Consider the following 15,146-nt stretch of genomic DNA (forward strand, 5'->3'; position numbering starts at 1 on the left):
AAACTCCAAAATACTTTATCATAAACTTTATTAGAAATGCCAAAATATTTTATGATAAATTTTATTTAAAATATTTTGGCGTTTAGAAGAGACAATCGTATAGTTTAAAACCCCTCGTGTTTTTTTAGTTTCATAAAAAAAAGGTCGAAACATAAAAAAATATGAAAAAAATTTCAATCATTTTACCATGTCAACAAATAAAAAAAGATTTCTTTAAAATTATCTTAATTAAAAATAATTTCAACTAAATACCCAGCCAACATTCACACACGGGTACCGTACGAGGCCCATACGGGTCGTCAACTGGGTCCCGTATTGGAAGACCAACGGTATCCCGCCGGATCTTGGCCGCAGTTTCCATGTGGGGCCCATATGGGTATGCCCGCTGGGTATGCCGTATGGGTCCCAGTCAAATCCCGTACTTTAAAACCGTAAGGGCTCCATTTGGGTTTGCAACTGGGACCCATATGGGAAACCCATCGGGAACCCGCCGGATCTTGGCCGCAGTTTTCCTCTGGGCCCCATACGGGTATGCCCGCCGGGTATCCCGTAAGGATCCCACGAGGTTTAACCATTGCAGGTCTTGCAAAACTACGTTTAAATATTTAAAGTTTACAAAAAAAGCAAATTTATATATAACTTGATTGGTTTATTTCAAAAAAAAATAATTAAAATTACAGTCGAAATTAAGCAAACTTTTAAACGATTCTTTTATCGTGTACCGAATGCTTTCACGGTTATCTCGCAAATTGGAAGTTTTTCTATTGATTTCTTTGAAAACCTCTTTACAATATCTCGTTTCAATATGACCTGTAAAAAAATTAAAGTTAACTGTTAGTCTTAAATTTTATAGGTAACAAATTATTTTTAATATGTTATAAAACTCTTACGAATTCGCCAAAAACTCTTCAGATAAAAAATGTAATTTTCACCATCGAAGGTAGAAAAATATAATCTTTAATTTTTTAATCCACATTTATTTGAACGTTTTAAAATGTACTCGTAATAAATAAGCACATGCTTGTGATTCATATAATAAATTGATAACGTTCCTTTAGTTACTGATAAATAAATAATATAAAACTATTATACAAATATAATTTTATATTTATATTGAATATGTTGAATATAATCTTATACTGCTGATTTAGGTGAGCAGTGTGACAAAATACTGAAATAGCTGCTGCCGGGGGCTAATAAATTTTTAAATATAACCTTTAAAATAGAGTGAAACTTTTTTCATTTCACACTAAGGTTTCATTAATTAAGACTCATCAGAAACCTTATATAACAGTACCGTTGCTACTAGATCCAAGCACCCCCTTCCTTCAAAAGGGCCCCGAAATTCTTAAAAAATTTTTCAATAGATAATACTAAAAAAAAAACCTTACATTTTTAAAAGGGCCCCTAAATTTGCAACTGAGCCCCTTAGGCACAGCTCTGCTTTTATATATATATATATATATATATATATATATATATATATATATATATATATATATATATATATATATATATATATATATATATATATATATATATATATATATCTACCTATCTATCTATCTATCTATCTATCTATCTATATATATATATCAGGGTGTAAACTAGCCCTGTGGAGTCCGATCAAATGTGGTATTCCCACATTTGATGATTCCCACATGCTCATAAAATTAAAAAAAAAAAGTCCTTTAGAAAAAAAGTGGTGGTGTTGTCGGCCCTGCTTATCAAGTCTTACTGCAAAGTCTATTTCAAGTAGTACATGTGCTTTGTCAAATAAGTTTTTTCAAATTATTGAGAATCCGTCAGCGTCAGATACTTACAAAATTTTGATCAATGCGAGTATAATGGGTAAGTCTTTTAGTTATTGTTTTTCTTTTTTTGTTTGGTAGTTTATATCAACTGAATTAGGTGATCACATCAACTATTTTTTTTTTTTACTTATGGGCATCGACTAAAATCTTTTTTTACCCATCTCCTATTTTTTAAAAAAATGCTGCTGAAATATAAGTTAAATACAAAAAATGTTTTGTGATTATAACAATCAGGTAAGAAAATGTTTTACGATTATAACAAACAGGTAGAAATTTATTTAACAAAGAAAATAGATTCTTTTACTTTACTGCTCGCTTGTATTAAAAGAAATCCATGTACATGAATGCCCAATAATGAAAAAGAAATATATATTTAAATGAAAGCGGCAATAATATATTAGGGTTAAAATAATATCTAATATATAATTCTTAATAATAATTAATATATACTGATTAAAATAATATAACAATATATAATTCTTAATAATCAAAGTTTAATTTGTTGTGTCATTATGAAGCCAATTTAATTTTGTGTTGATTTCATGTTCATCTTAGATAAATGTTACAGTATTTTTTATTTGGAGTAGAAAAGGAAAGATGAAAATAAAGACCCCACAAACACATTTTAATCTCGGCGGGGTTGGGAGGGAGGGAGTGGGGAAGGAGGGAGTGGTGAGATTAAGAAATATTTTGACTAATTCCCAATTTCGTCAAAATGCTGAATCAAATTTATTCCTGGTTTACACCCTGTTTATATATATATATATATATATATATATATATATATATATATATATATATATATATATATATATATATATATATATATATATATATATATATATATATATATATATATATATATACAACCCTCGGAATTAGGGTCGGCATTCGGCAATGCCGACCTAACTGCCGACCTGAAAGGGTTTGAGGTCGGCAAAAAATTGCCGACCTCGTTTCTATGTTTTACGGTTAGACCTTTGTATCAAATAATTTTTGCCGACCTGATGCCGACCTCTAAAAGATTGAGGTCGGCAAATTATTGCCGACCTCAATTTTCCTAATTCCGAGTGTTTTATATATATCTATAAATATATATATATATATATATATATATATATATATATATATATATATTCTATAGATTGTTGTATTTGGAAGCACGGAAGGAAAAAAATGATTCTTACGCCAGCACATACGTCACTTTTAATTACTTTTGACTTTCATCCAACATTTGCATGTTGTCAGAAAAATAAAATCATTAATTTAATTACAAATTAATTGTTTTTTTAAAAACCCGCAAAAACGCAAATTTAATTGACCAAAATGTTTTTAAAAACATTCTGAATGTTTTTAACAATATAAACAATGTTCTTATTTTTATTTTTTTACTAAAATGTTTTTATTTTTATTTTTTTTAATAAAATGTTTTTATTATTATTTTTTTTACTGTAAATCATGCGCGGAGTGTTGCTACATCGACTATCTCATAGCCTGACTTGCAACAGAGTGCTGCTATTTCGACTGACAAATAGCCTGACTCGCAACAGAGTGCTGCTACATCTATTATCTTGTAGCCTGACTCGCAAGGGAGTGCTGCTACATCGACTGAGGGTTTGGTTGGGGCAGGCAGTCTATCAATTGATAAAAAAAAAAATTCCGGTCTTGCATTTGAATTTTTACTTTTTGTCAACAAAATACGGAAAAAACTTTCTGACAACATATAAGAGTTCTATATATATATATAAATATATATATATATATATATATATATATATATATATATATATATATATATATATATAAATATATATATATAGTGGGTTGCATAAATATAAAGTCAGTTGATTTTTAATATGATTTTTTTCAAACAAACAAAAAAGTTGAAAATTTAAATTGTTTTAAATGTTATTAACAGTGGTTTTATAAAATAATTAAGAAAAAAGGTTTTTCAAAAAAAAAAGTTTAAAAATTTTTTTCTGAAAAAACTTTCACACATGCACAAACACATATAGGCATAGATTCAACAACTCGGATGCATAATTCTCTAGGAAATTCATTCCAGAGCTTTTCTAACGCCTGCTGTAATTCCGCAACACTAGCTATGCTCTCTTTGACCAATCTCTTGTCTATCTAAGCCCAAATGTTCTCAATGGTATTGAGATATGGAGAACGAGCTGGCCAAGGCATGACCGTAATGTCTTTCCAATCAAGCCACTCTTTAACCAAGATTGCAGTGTGAGCCATAGCACCATCGTGCTGAAAAATCCATTATTGTTGTCTTCCGTAAAAAGCTCTGGCTGTTGGCAAAAGTTTACTTTTGAGGATCTCTTTGTAGTTGTACTGGTTAATTCTGCCGTTATAAATGTCGTATGACCCTGTTCCTTTATGGGAGAAGCACCCCCAAATTCCAACTGATCCTCCTCCGCCTTGTATCCTTGGTACACAAAAACACTCTTTGAACTTTTCGCTAGCCAACGTCTTGATTATAAATCTTGACTTGCAATTTATCACCTCAAAATTGGATTCGTCGCTGAAAATAACTTTGGCCAAGTTTTCTACAGACCAGTAAAGTGTTTCTCTACACCACATCTGAGACACGCAAAAGTGGTTTTTGAGCAGTGACATAGCAATTTAAGCCTTATTTATTTAGGCATCTTCGTATAGTCCATCTACTAACACTAACATTACCAGGCATACTTGTGAACCCTTCAGCAAGTTCATGGAAAGAAATTTTAGGATCTTGTGTACTCTGTCGATAGAGATAACTTTGGTCTCTTGAAGTTAGCTTTAAAGGCCTACCAAGTCTTGGTAAATCTTTGACATCATTATGTAGCTCATGGTTTCTCAAAGTTGTTTGTACACATTTAAGCAAGACATTGCACATTCGAGCTATTTCTTGTTGGTTTTTTGTTTTATATTTTAGCAGACCTACAATTTGCCATCATACCTTGTCTGAAACAGCTTTTCTGCCCATTTTTGTCTTTTTACTTTACCAAATAATTACTATTAATTATTACAAATAACTCAAGATATAAAAATGATCAGGGGCGTGGTGGCTCTAAAAAGCCCATGCGGATTTTTATTAAAAGGCCTATATATGCGGGATTTTACCATATATGCTTGATGTAAAGGCCTATACGAAAAAATATATATATATGTATATATATATATATATATATATATATATATATATATATATATATATATATATATATATATATATATATATATATATATATAATAATTGACCTTATTCTAATAAATCATTAATACAAACCAACAAGTTGAGATAATACTATTTGTAATTAATAATATTGTTTGTAATACTTCAAAATAAAAAATGGTAACAACACGATGCAGCGCTTTTGTTTTGATTTTCTTAAAACACAACTTTAACGCAAGCAAATACGATTAGTATTTTATTGTTTGAAGAATATCGACTAACACCAAATTAAAAATCAAAGATTTTCATTTTTTCTATTACTATATAATGATATATACTTTATTGTATAATATAAATTTTTTTAAATTTTATATAATTTTTTTTCTAAAATAAATATGGAAAATCTTGAAAAATAAGAAAATCTTTTTATTTTATGAGAAAATTCTTTTTAGTTTATACTTATGTTTAATTCGGTGTTTTAACATTTTCGCATAAACTCACAACAGCTAAAATGCCGCTTTAAAAATGGTGCCGTTATTGACATAGTTTAAACATAAAAGTTTTTATAATGTAGTTTTATTTAGCATTTCATCATCCTTTTTTTAATCTGTCTGAGGACAAGATATAACGGAGTGATTTCTTTATTTACATACAATAATATAAACTGTATAAAAATAAAAAACCTAATTTAGGTTTTTTATTTTTATACAGTTTATATTATTGTATGTAACTAATATTTTTATACAGTTTATATTATTGTATGTAACTAATAAACGTTACAAAAATGCAAAACATGAGTTTGATCCTTATTTATATAAAACTTAATTTAAAATTTAACACCAAAACATTTTTCTTAAATGAATTAAAAAGCAATTTACTATATAGTAATTGTAACGCAAATTACGATATAGTAATTGTATTGCGTTTTAATTTATTTAAGAAAGATGTTTTGTGGTTAAACTAAGTTAAATTAAGTCCAACAATAATAATAGCTATTATTATTGTTGGGTCTGCGGACTTTCTTAAATTTATTTTGTAAACACTATGATTGTTAAAAACCGTTTATGGGTTCATTATTTTTCTTATGAAAAAAATATCATAATATGCCTCAAAACATCTACTTTGTTTTCAGAGCAATATTATTATCATGCAAAATACTAATATAATTGTGCTCAAAGTTGAAGACTTTAAATCAAGCGATTAATAAAAATTTAATTTGTGCTAACATAAATATTTTAAATGATTGTGGAATTTTTTTAAAATGTAGAAAAAATTAAAATTTGCCAAAAGGCCCATATTTAGATGAAAAAGTGAAAAGCCCATGCGGGAATCCCGCTTAGCCTCTGGGGCCACCATGCCTCTGAAAATGATTATTTTATTTTTGCAAGAATGTTTATATAGTTAGAAAGAAATCTCTAAGATAATTGTGAAAAAAAAAACAATTTCACACAAAGTAGTGACAAAGTAGAGTATGTTTATGCAACCCACTGTATATATATATATATATATATATATATATATATATATATATAACAACTAAAAAGCTGCAAATTCCTCAAACATGATCTATTCGTCAGAGGATTCGTCTGCTTTTTAAAAGCTTTTTATCTAAACCTTTTTTTTTTTTTGTAATTTCAACACAATTATCACCTTCATTAGCTGAAACAAAAGATTCTAAACCTCGATAATTTTAAATTGTAAACAGTGTCTCAATGCAATGGTTACTGATCCATAAAAAATAGAAAAATTAAACTCCTGTTTATATCCATGTACGTATTTATTTGAGCAACCCTTTGTTCTCTGAACAAGCTTTTTTAATTGATCTTAAAAAGTTTTGTATTTGAATGAGGGACATTATAAAGTACTTTAAAATTTAACTGTATCATTCCCTAAATGTATTAAAGAATAGACATTGTAAACTAGTTTATCCTTACTGTAAAGCTCACCAAATAACTGCACAAAATAAGTTAGTAACTGGTAAGCAAAATCAACATATTTTTTCAACAAAATAAAACATAAAATTAGAACTGCAACCGAAAGTACTAAAAAGTTTGAGTAGATTTTTGGCTAAATCGTCCCCTTTAAACAACTGGCCCAGTGTATACTAAAAAAAGTCTAAATGCAGTTGCTTTCCATTTTTTAATACCTAATTAAGACCTTGGCTTGCTAGAAGATTTACTTGGAATGTAACAACATATCAGGAACAATCCACCAGATAAAGTATTGAATGTAATATGAGACAATTTACAACATTTGGGCTATTTAACCATAAGTTGATGATTCTTCACATACTCCTAAGTATACTAGATGCATAAAGTCTAAAAGACACTTTGTCACCATGTCAAAATTTAATTCCATTTAACACACCACTAAGATGTTCAGAATGCTTTTGATGACAAAAATCTGAATAAATGCTTAAAATTGATGAAATATGTGGGAGTATTATCCTGCCACACCACTCTTCTTTCTGAACACAATGCTCACATCAGTTATAACCATTGTGTCCCTTAATACACTTAACAATTGCTCTAGCAGGTGCATCACATATGTTAACAGCAAGATTGATTTCATACTCAATATTTTATTAGATAAAACCATCTTTTGGAAGAACTTTGAACTCTACCAAAAAATTATGTAGATAATCTTTTTTTTTTTTAAACATCTTTGCTTCCAACAAGGCTGCAGGCAGCAACTAATTAAAGTTGGAAGTTACTAAAAAAAAAAGATGAAGATTGTAGAGCAAGATAACGACTGACGGACGACTTTAAGGATTGCAATTTATATGAATCAGGAAAGCAAGATCAAGGAAGCGAATTCCAAAGAGCTGATGTTGGAGGAAAAAAACTAGACAAATAAGTGTTTTTGGAGCACTTAGAAACAGTCACAGAAAAAGGATCACACTTAATTGAATGATGAGTAACACGAGAATGAATTTTAGTAGATGGCACAAGAGACGCTAGCTCTTTAGAGAAGTGCCCATTATAGTATTTGTAGAAAAGAGAAAGAGAAGCAACATTACAACAATGTGACTATGGTTTGAGGTTGGCTGCAAGAGCAGGTCCAACTATGTTTACAATGCGTTTTTGCACCTTGTCTAAAAGAGAAAGGGCATCATTAGAAGAACCGCCCCAGATATAACAACAGTATTCCATACAAGGCCGGATTTGAGATTTATAGAGATAGAGAATAGAATCCGAAGTAAGAAAGTGACGAGCTCGATAAAGAGATGCAACCTTTTGCAGATGCTAATTTTGCAAATGATTTGATATATGGTTTCCAAGAAAGATTGAAAGTAAGAGTTAATCCTAGAAGATGAAGAGTATATGACTCATCGAGTACGTCACCGTTCATAAATATAGGAAGATCTAAATTATTTTGATAACGAATGGCTGAAAAAAATTGAGTTTTATCTGAATTAAAGTTCACCAGCCACTGTGAGCCCCATGCTGTAGCAGAAGTGAGATCCTTTTCAAGCTCAAATGCCCCCTCCAAGCAATCAGAGGGTGTTGGTTTCTTATCACGACAAGAATAAATGGTAGTGTCATCAGCAAACAATGCCAACGTGAGAAAATCTAGAAGATCGTTTATGTAAATTAAAAAGAGTATAGGGCCAAGGATAGAACCTTGAGGAACCCCTGAAGTTACAGAATAAGAAGAAGAGTGTTGTCCTTCAAGGACAACTTTTATACTACGATTGGATAGGAAGGATTCAATAATCTTAAAGATGTTACCATATAGACCATAAGAAGAAAGCTTATGGAGAAGACCAGCATGCCAAACTTTATCAAAAGCTTTTGAAATGTCAAGAGCGATGGCCTTAACCTCTCCACCTTTATCTAATGCAAGATAAAACCTATCAGTTATTACTGTTAGCAAATCAGCTGCAGAATGAGACGATCGAAATCCATATTGATAGTCAGAAAGTAAGTAATTAGATTCAAGATGAGAAATTAAGTGTTTGTAAATTAAAGACTCGAAAACCTTGCTTATGATAGGAAAAAGACTAATGGGACGGTAGTTAGGCGAATCAGATCACTCTCCAGAATTTTTGAAGATAGGGATAACAGATGCCGCCTTCCAGCAGGCTGGAAAACAAGACTCTGATACACTTCTGCAAGACAATAACAGGTATGTTGTCCGAGCCACAAGCTGTAGAAGAGTCTAGGCAGGAAATCACTTTAGATGCAGAAGCTGGGGTGATATGAATGTCAAGCAATGGATCAACCTGTTTGTTGGCAATATCAGGTAGAACGCAACTAGTGGAATCAAGAGATGATATTGAGGAAAAGTTTTTAGCAAACAATTCAGCTTTGTCTTTAGGTGAGGTGACAAAGTCTGAACCATACAAGAGAGGTGGAATTAAAGATTTGCCCTTCTTATTGATATTATTAAAGATTCTCCAGAAGTCACAAGAGCCTTATTTTTGAGATGAGATACAAGATTACATGACCTGAGAATAGCGGGTTTTGGCGTTAGACAAAACTTTTTTTATAATTGCTCTAGCAGTAATAAACAGACGTCTGTTTTCTGGAGAATTGTTTTGCTGATAAATATGGAAGTAACGGTTTCAATTGGCAATCGCAGCAGCACAGTGTGAGGAAAACCATGGAGTAGATAAACAAAAATGGAATTAGGTTTTTGGGCACCACTTTTTAAACAAATCTCTAAAAATCCAATTTGGGTTGCCCAAAATTGCGAGCCCAACAGCAACATTTATAAACAGCAAAAACATTTTGAACATTTTTTTTTTAAATTTTTACATGTATGTTTAAATTTTGTCACTATTTTAGATATTTATTGAATAATTTCCTACATGTTTTAATAATATAAAATATTTATGGAGTATTGTCTTTTACTATCAGCTATCAAGCTGATTGAACTGACTTGATTAGCTTCAGCTTTAATTTAAAGCTAATGAGTTTAAAGCTGAAGTTGAAGTATCAGCTGCAACTCCTAACTTACAGACAAGATAGTTAATGTGATGTATATACTTTATCATAATACATGTGTTTTTTTTTATACTTGAATACTTATTTTTTTATTTTATAATACATGTTTTTTTTTTAAATGTGTTTTTTTGTAATACTTAATACTTAAGAAAATATTGACTTTAGCGGAACATTCTTTAGATAAAAATAATATTTTCATGCATTACTTTAATTGTGGTAATAAACTAAGGTAATATTTACTCCGATCATTATATTTGTCCCTCAAAGTTCATGCAATTCTATCATACATCAGTCTCTCACTAATTCTGATAAATAAAAGTTATTACCATAACTATTATAATTAAATTTACTAACCTGTTATTACTTATATTAATCAAAAATACATTCTGGTTGAAGTCACTTAAACTCATATCAATATGCAAATATTGTCAATAGCCAGGGTGTAACAAGCAAAAATATTCTTAAACGTGCTGCAAAATACAAGATATACATAAGATACATAGTATATAAGACCTATTTTTGTTCCTTTAACCTGGAACTTATTATTATTATTCCAACATTTTAAAATTAAGTTATGGTAAAGAAAAACGGTGTTTAACTTAAATAAGCATATGGACATGATTTATATAATAACTATTATCTGTTTTTTAGTTATATTTAATTATATTAAAGTTATCAAGCTAAATTAAAGTTTTATAATTAAAGTTTTAATGCAAAAGTTCATATCAATACAAATTTTATCAGTATTGTAAACGTAAGTTAAGCATTATAAATATTAACAAGTATAAGTATTGTAAGTATAAGTTATTATTATGTATATTATGATATTATTTTTAATATAACAAGCGTACAATTTTGAATCAAAGTCAAAAAATACCAATAATTAAAAAAATGCAGGTGATGTATAACAATGAAGCCCTTTTTGCATTTATATGTAAACACTTATTTATATCTGACGGTGGGTAAACTTAAGTTTACCTACTGATGTTAACTCAGTACTTATTTAACATTAGTCATTTTGCTTGCATAAAATATAGGAAAATCAGTGGAAAAGAGTGGATCTGTAAAAGCTATTTAAAAGCTTTAAATTCCCTAAATATAACATATCCATCACAACATTCACCTGTTTGCACTTTTTAAATGTTTTTGACTAAACCAATATTTTGATTAACCTCAAAGCAGTTATTACCATCAGTGATGGCATAACTAGCAAAAACAAAACTTTATATTTTGATCATTTTAAAAATGCAAACGGTGTCTCAATGGAATAGTTACTACATGTTTAACAATTACTGTTAAACTTTGTAAATTAATTAAAAAATATATTGAAAAATTCTTTTATAATGGTAATAAATAAGTAAAATTTTAAAACAATGTCTTTTTAATGGAGTTTCACAGTAAAAAAATACACCGAAAATTTTTTTTTTTTGATTACTATGTAGATAAAATTTATACCAAAGTATAATGCATAAAAGTTAAATTTTAAAATTTATTTCACGCACAATAAGAATTATAAATGGCAACCATCGAAAAAGTTTTGTATTGATTTTCTCAATTATCAACTTAAACCTCAAGATCTTTCGGCCCTGATAAAAACCAGATAGAACCCAATCAAGCAAATTTCCTTGATTTATTTACCATATGGGACATGTCCAGAAACCAAAATACTTACCCGTCAAAATCCCGTTCCCGTAAACCCAGACAAAAACCATACGGTATCCGCCTGTCAATGTTGGCTGGGAATGTTTTTAGAACAATTCCGCCATTGCTCTCTTATGTAAACGAATGTATAAATTATCTAATGATATATAATTTTAAACATTAAATTCTTGAAAGATTTTCTCATGCATAAAAGTAACTCAAAATAAACCACAAAATAAGGAAACAAAGACAAAATAGAAATTAATTTAAAAAAATTCGATTTTCAAAAATTTGTGTTCAATTCAATGATTTAATAATTTCTATGCAGCAATTTGACTTATTTATAGAAACGAAACAGTTTTTTATAGATATTTACAAAACAAAATTTTTATAAATTTTTTTCAAATTGTTCATATACATATTAAATTTTATTTGACAAGGGCCCCCTCCCTCTCAAGCCCTTACTTGTCTACGGCCGTGAATGGTTAACTTTTGTACCCAGTTCTTTAACTTCTGACTCCAAAAAAAGGGAAGACTTTTAATTGAAAAAACCGAAATTTTTTGTTCAGTTTAAACTACTTTTTGCACAACATAATTTCTTCTATTTTTTTTTTTTTTGGTTAGAGCATATTAACTTTTATATTACTATTCTTCAGCGTTCGTTTTAGGTCAATGGTGATAAGACAATTGGTCTTATGACTTGATGATAAGACCAATTATGTCTTCTTCTTGCCACTGCTATTTGTATTTATATTATGGTTTACGACTTGAATAAATTTATATGGCAAAAAGAAAAAAAATTTCTTTACTTAAAGCTTGATTTTAATTTCTTTACTTAAAGTTTGATTTTCAAGTTGTACTTGTAATGCATCAATTATTTTTTTTTCAAATAGAGTCTTCCAGTTCACAATTTCTTTTTTTTTTTCAAATAGAGTCTTCCAGTTCACGATTTCTTTTTTTTCCCCCAGGTTTTTCAGTTCATGAGTTGAAACATTGTTGTTGCATACATATGTATGCAACAACAATGCATAAACATATTGTTTTAAATTCCATAACTTGTTTTGTTAATTCTAGTTTCTTTTTAGGGCTAATTTTTATAGTTAATTTAAACTTTTGTTAGTACTTTCAAGACCGTTTGCTTAAATTAGTCTTCAGAAACTTTTTTGAATAGTAAATAGCTTCAACTTTACGCTTTTGTTTTTGATTATAAGATAATATAAGTCTTTCATAAGATTTTTTTTTAGTAAAAATGTTAAACATTTATTTCAGTTAATGTTAGTATAAAGTTTAAAAGTATAAAGCTTTCAAACTTTATACCACTATTGTATGTATACGTTTTTTTTAGGAACCTTTTTTAATTATTTCTTAATTTGTTATTAATTTTTGTTATTGTTATGTTTTTGTTATGTTATTAATATTTTTGAAAACAACATTTTTTTCTTAATTACTCTTACTTTCGAAAACAAACTAAAGTCATTATCATTATTAGCAATACAGAAATTGGAAAAAAAACTTTAAAAAAGAAACTCTGCACCTTTTGGCTGAGCTTTTGTCTTCTAAACTTTGATATCAAAAATATAAATATTTATTTAGCATTCCAAATAGTTATTCTAAAAGGTGACTTTTTGAAAAAAAGGGAGTGGATGCAGCATTTTTTGACTTTTGAGATTTATTTGTTTATACTAGTGTCAAAGAAAAATGCTTTGCAAAAAATTGCAATGATCAGAGCTTGGGAACAATAAAACCTTCAAAAATTCTCCCCCCTGTCCCAAAAGTGTGCGCAAAAAGTTGATAAAATAATATTTTTACTACTCTCAACTAAATTTTTTTTCATCAATAAATTTTAAATCTAATAGATTATTCCTTTAGCGTTAAAAAGACCATATAAGTTTTGTAATCTCCTTAAATTAAAGGAGGTTCAAACTGTATGCTCATGTAATTATGCAGATAATACGACTTTGTGTTACAATCATTGTGTCACAAAATAATATTTTGCGCTTCTGAAACACATTAAAATCTGTGATGATCAAAACTTTTGGTATTATAAAAGTGTTTTTATAATTACTTATTACCGAAACACACTTTTTTTTATACATAAACAAAAATGCTTTTTTTGCAAATCAATACAATCTCTTTGTCTTCAAAACAATACAATCTCTTCATCTCTTTAAGTATTAAAACAAAACAAAATTATGTTTATGTGCGTAACTCTAACATGGAAAATATATACATCAAGTCATATCAAGTCTTATCAAGTCACTAATTTATCTTGTTTCTGACAAATTAGTGATCTATTGTTTATTTAAAATTAATAACTTAGTGGTTAAGCTAAATAAAATTATAAACAACAGCATTCTTAAACATTTAGTTTATATATTATAAAAGCAATAAAGAAAAAAAAACTATTTTTAAAACACATAACATAACATAAATAGAAAGGTTTCTTTGCAATCCAGTCCAATCTTTTTTCTTCAAGTTTGAAAACAAAACAAAATTGTGCCTATGCGCACAACCCTTATGTGTGTGTGTCTTAAAAATATTTACCTTTATCAAGATATTGCTTCTACTATAGTAGGATTTCAAAATAGCTTAATAATATCTTACTGTAGCATGTTGCCAGTAGAACTGATTGTGTTGGGCATAATTTATCATATTTACTATAATCAACAAAATTGCCTTCAATATAATTTTTGATATCACTAAGAAGTAGCAGAAGTAGAAGAATATTTTTCACTCAGTAGCCTTTTTATAAGTTGCAGAATCCTTTAGCAATAATAACAGTGGTTACGCTAAATAAAATTATAAACAACAGCATTCTTAAACATTTAGTTTATATATTATAAAAGCAATAAAGAAAAAAAAACTTCTTCAGATTTTGAAGTTAACTGACTTTCTTTAATGTTTTAAAAATTGACGCAACATCTTTATTTATCTTGTATGGTACTTAAAACATGCATGATATTATTTTCTTTTATATAATACTGACGCTTTGTAGATTTTGTAGATGCAATATGTACGTATATCTGACGGAATTTGTATCGTGTTTTGCACAAATCCTACAAACAATACTATCTGTGTCAGTACTGTTATACGAGTACATTATTATTTTGTTCGTTCATATATACATACAATACCAAATAAATCTGTATTATATTGTATCTACAAATTGCGTCAGATATACATATATATTGCATCTACAAATTGCGTCAGATATACATATATATTGCATCTACAAAATCTACAAGGCGTCAGTATTATATAAAAGAAAATAATATCATGCATGTTTTAAGTTCAAGATAAATAAAGATGTTGCGTCAATTTTTAAAACATTAAATAACTAAGATTAACAAAAGTTTTTAATTATTTAAAAGTAAAACTAGACAATAAAGTTAAAATTAGGACTGAATATATTTGTTATAATTAGTTATTAAAATTATTCTATACTTATATTTATAATCTATAATATGTTTTTAGATTTATAAATAATATGTAAATAATTAAAAATATTTAATTATTAATAATTGCTTTGTATCAAAATCAAATAAGTGTTGTTTTGTTGCACGTTTAAAATGTTGA

The 15,146-nt window shown here is 28.4% G+C and overlaps 1 long non-coding RNA gene across 2 annotated transcripts; it reads right to left on the reverse strand.

Annotated features, from left to right (window-relative positions):
- Positions 1–628: 628 nt before the first annotated feature.
- Positions 629–14,803, reverse strand: LOC136078241 (uncharacterized). Of its 2 annotated transcripts, XR_010637630.1 has the most exons (4): positions 14,461–14,792; positions 14,175–14,359; positions 10,284–10,399; positions 629–810 (listed from the first exon to the last, which is right to left on the reverse strand). It is a non-coding gene; the product is annotated as an uncharacterized LOC136078241 (long non-coding RNA). The 2 variants fall into 2 exon arrangements; XR_010637629.1 differs by having other exon boundaries at positions 10,284–14,359; positions 14,461–14,803.
- Positions 14,804–15,146: the final 343 nt, after the last annotated feature.

The sequence above is a fragment of the Hydra vulgaris genome, chromosome 03 (assembly GCF_038396675.1).
Source record: "Hydra vulgaris chromosome 03, alternate assembly HydraT2T_AEP".
Classification (NCBI taxonomy): Eukaryota; Metazoa; Cnidaria; class Hydrozoa; order Anthoathecata; family Hydridae; genus Hydra; species Hydra vulgaris.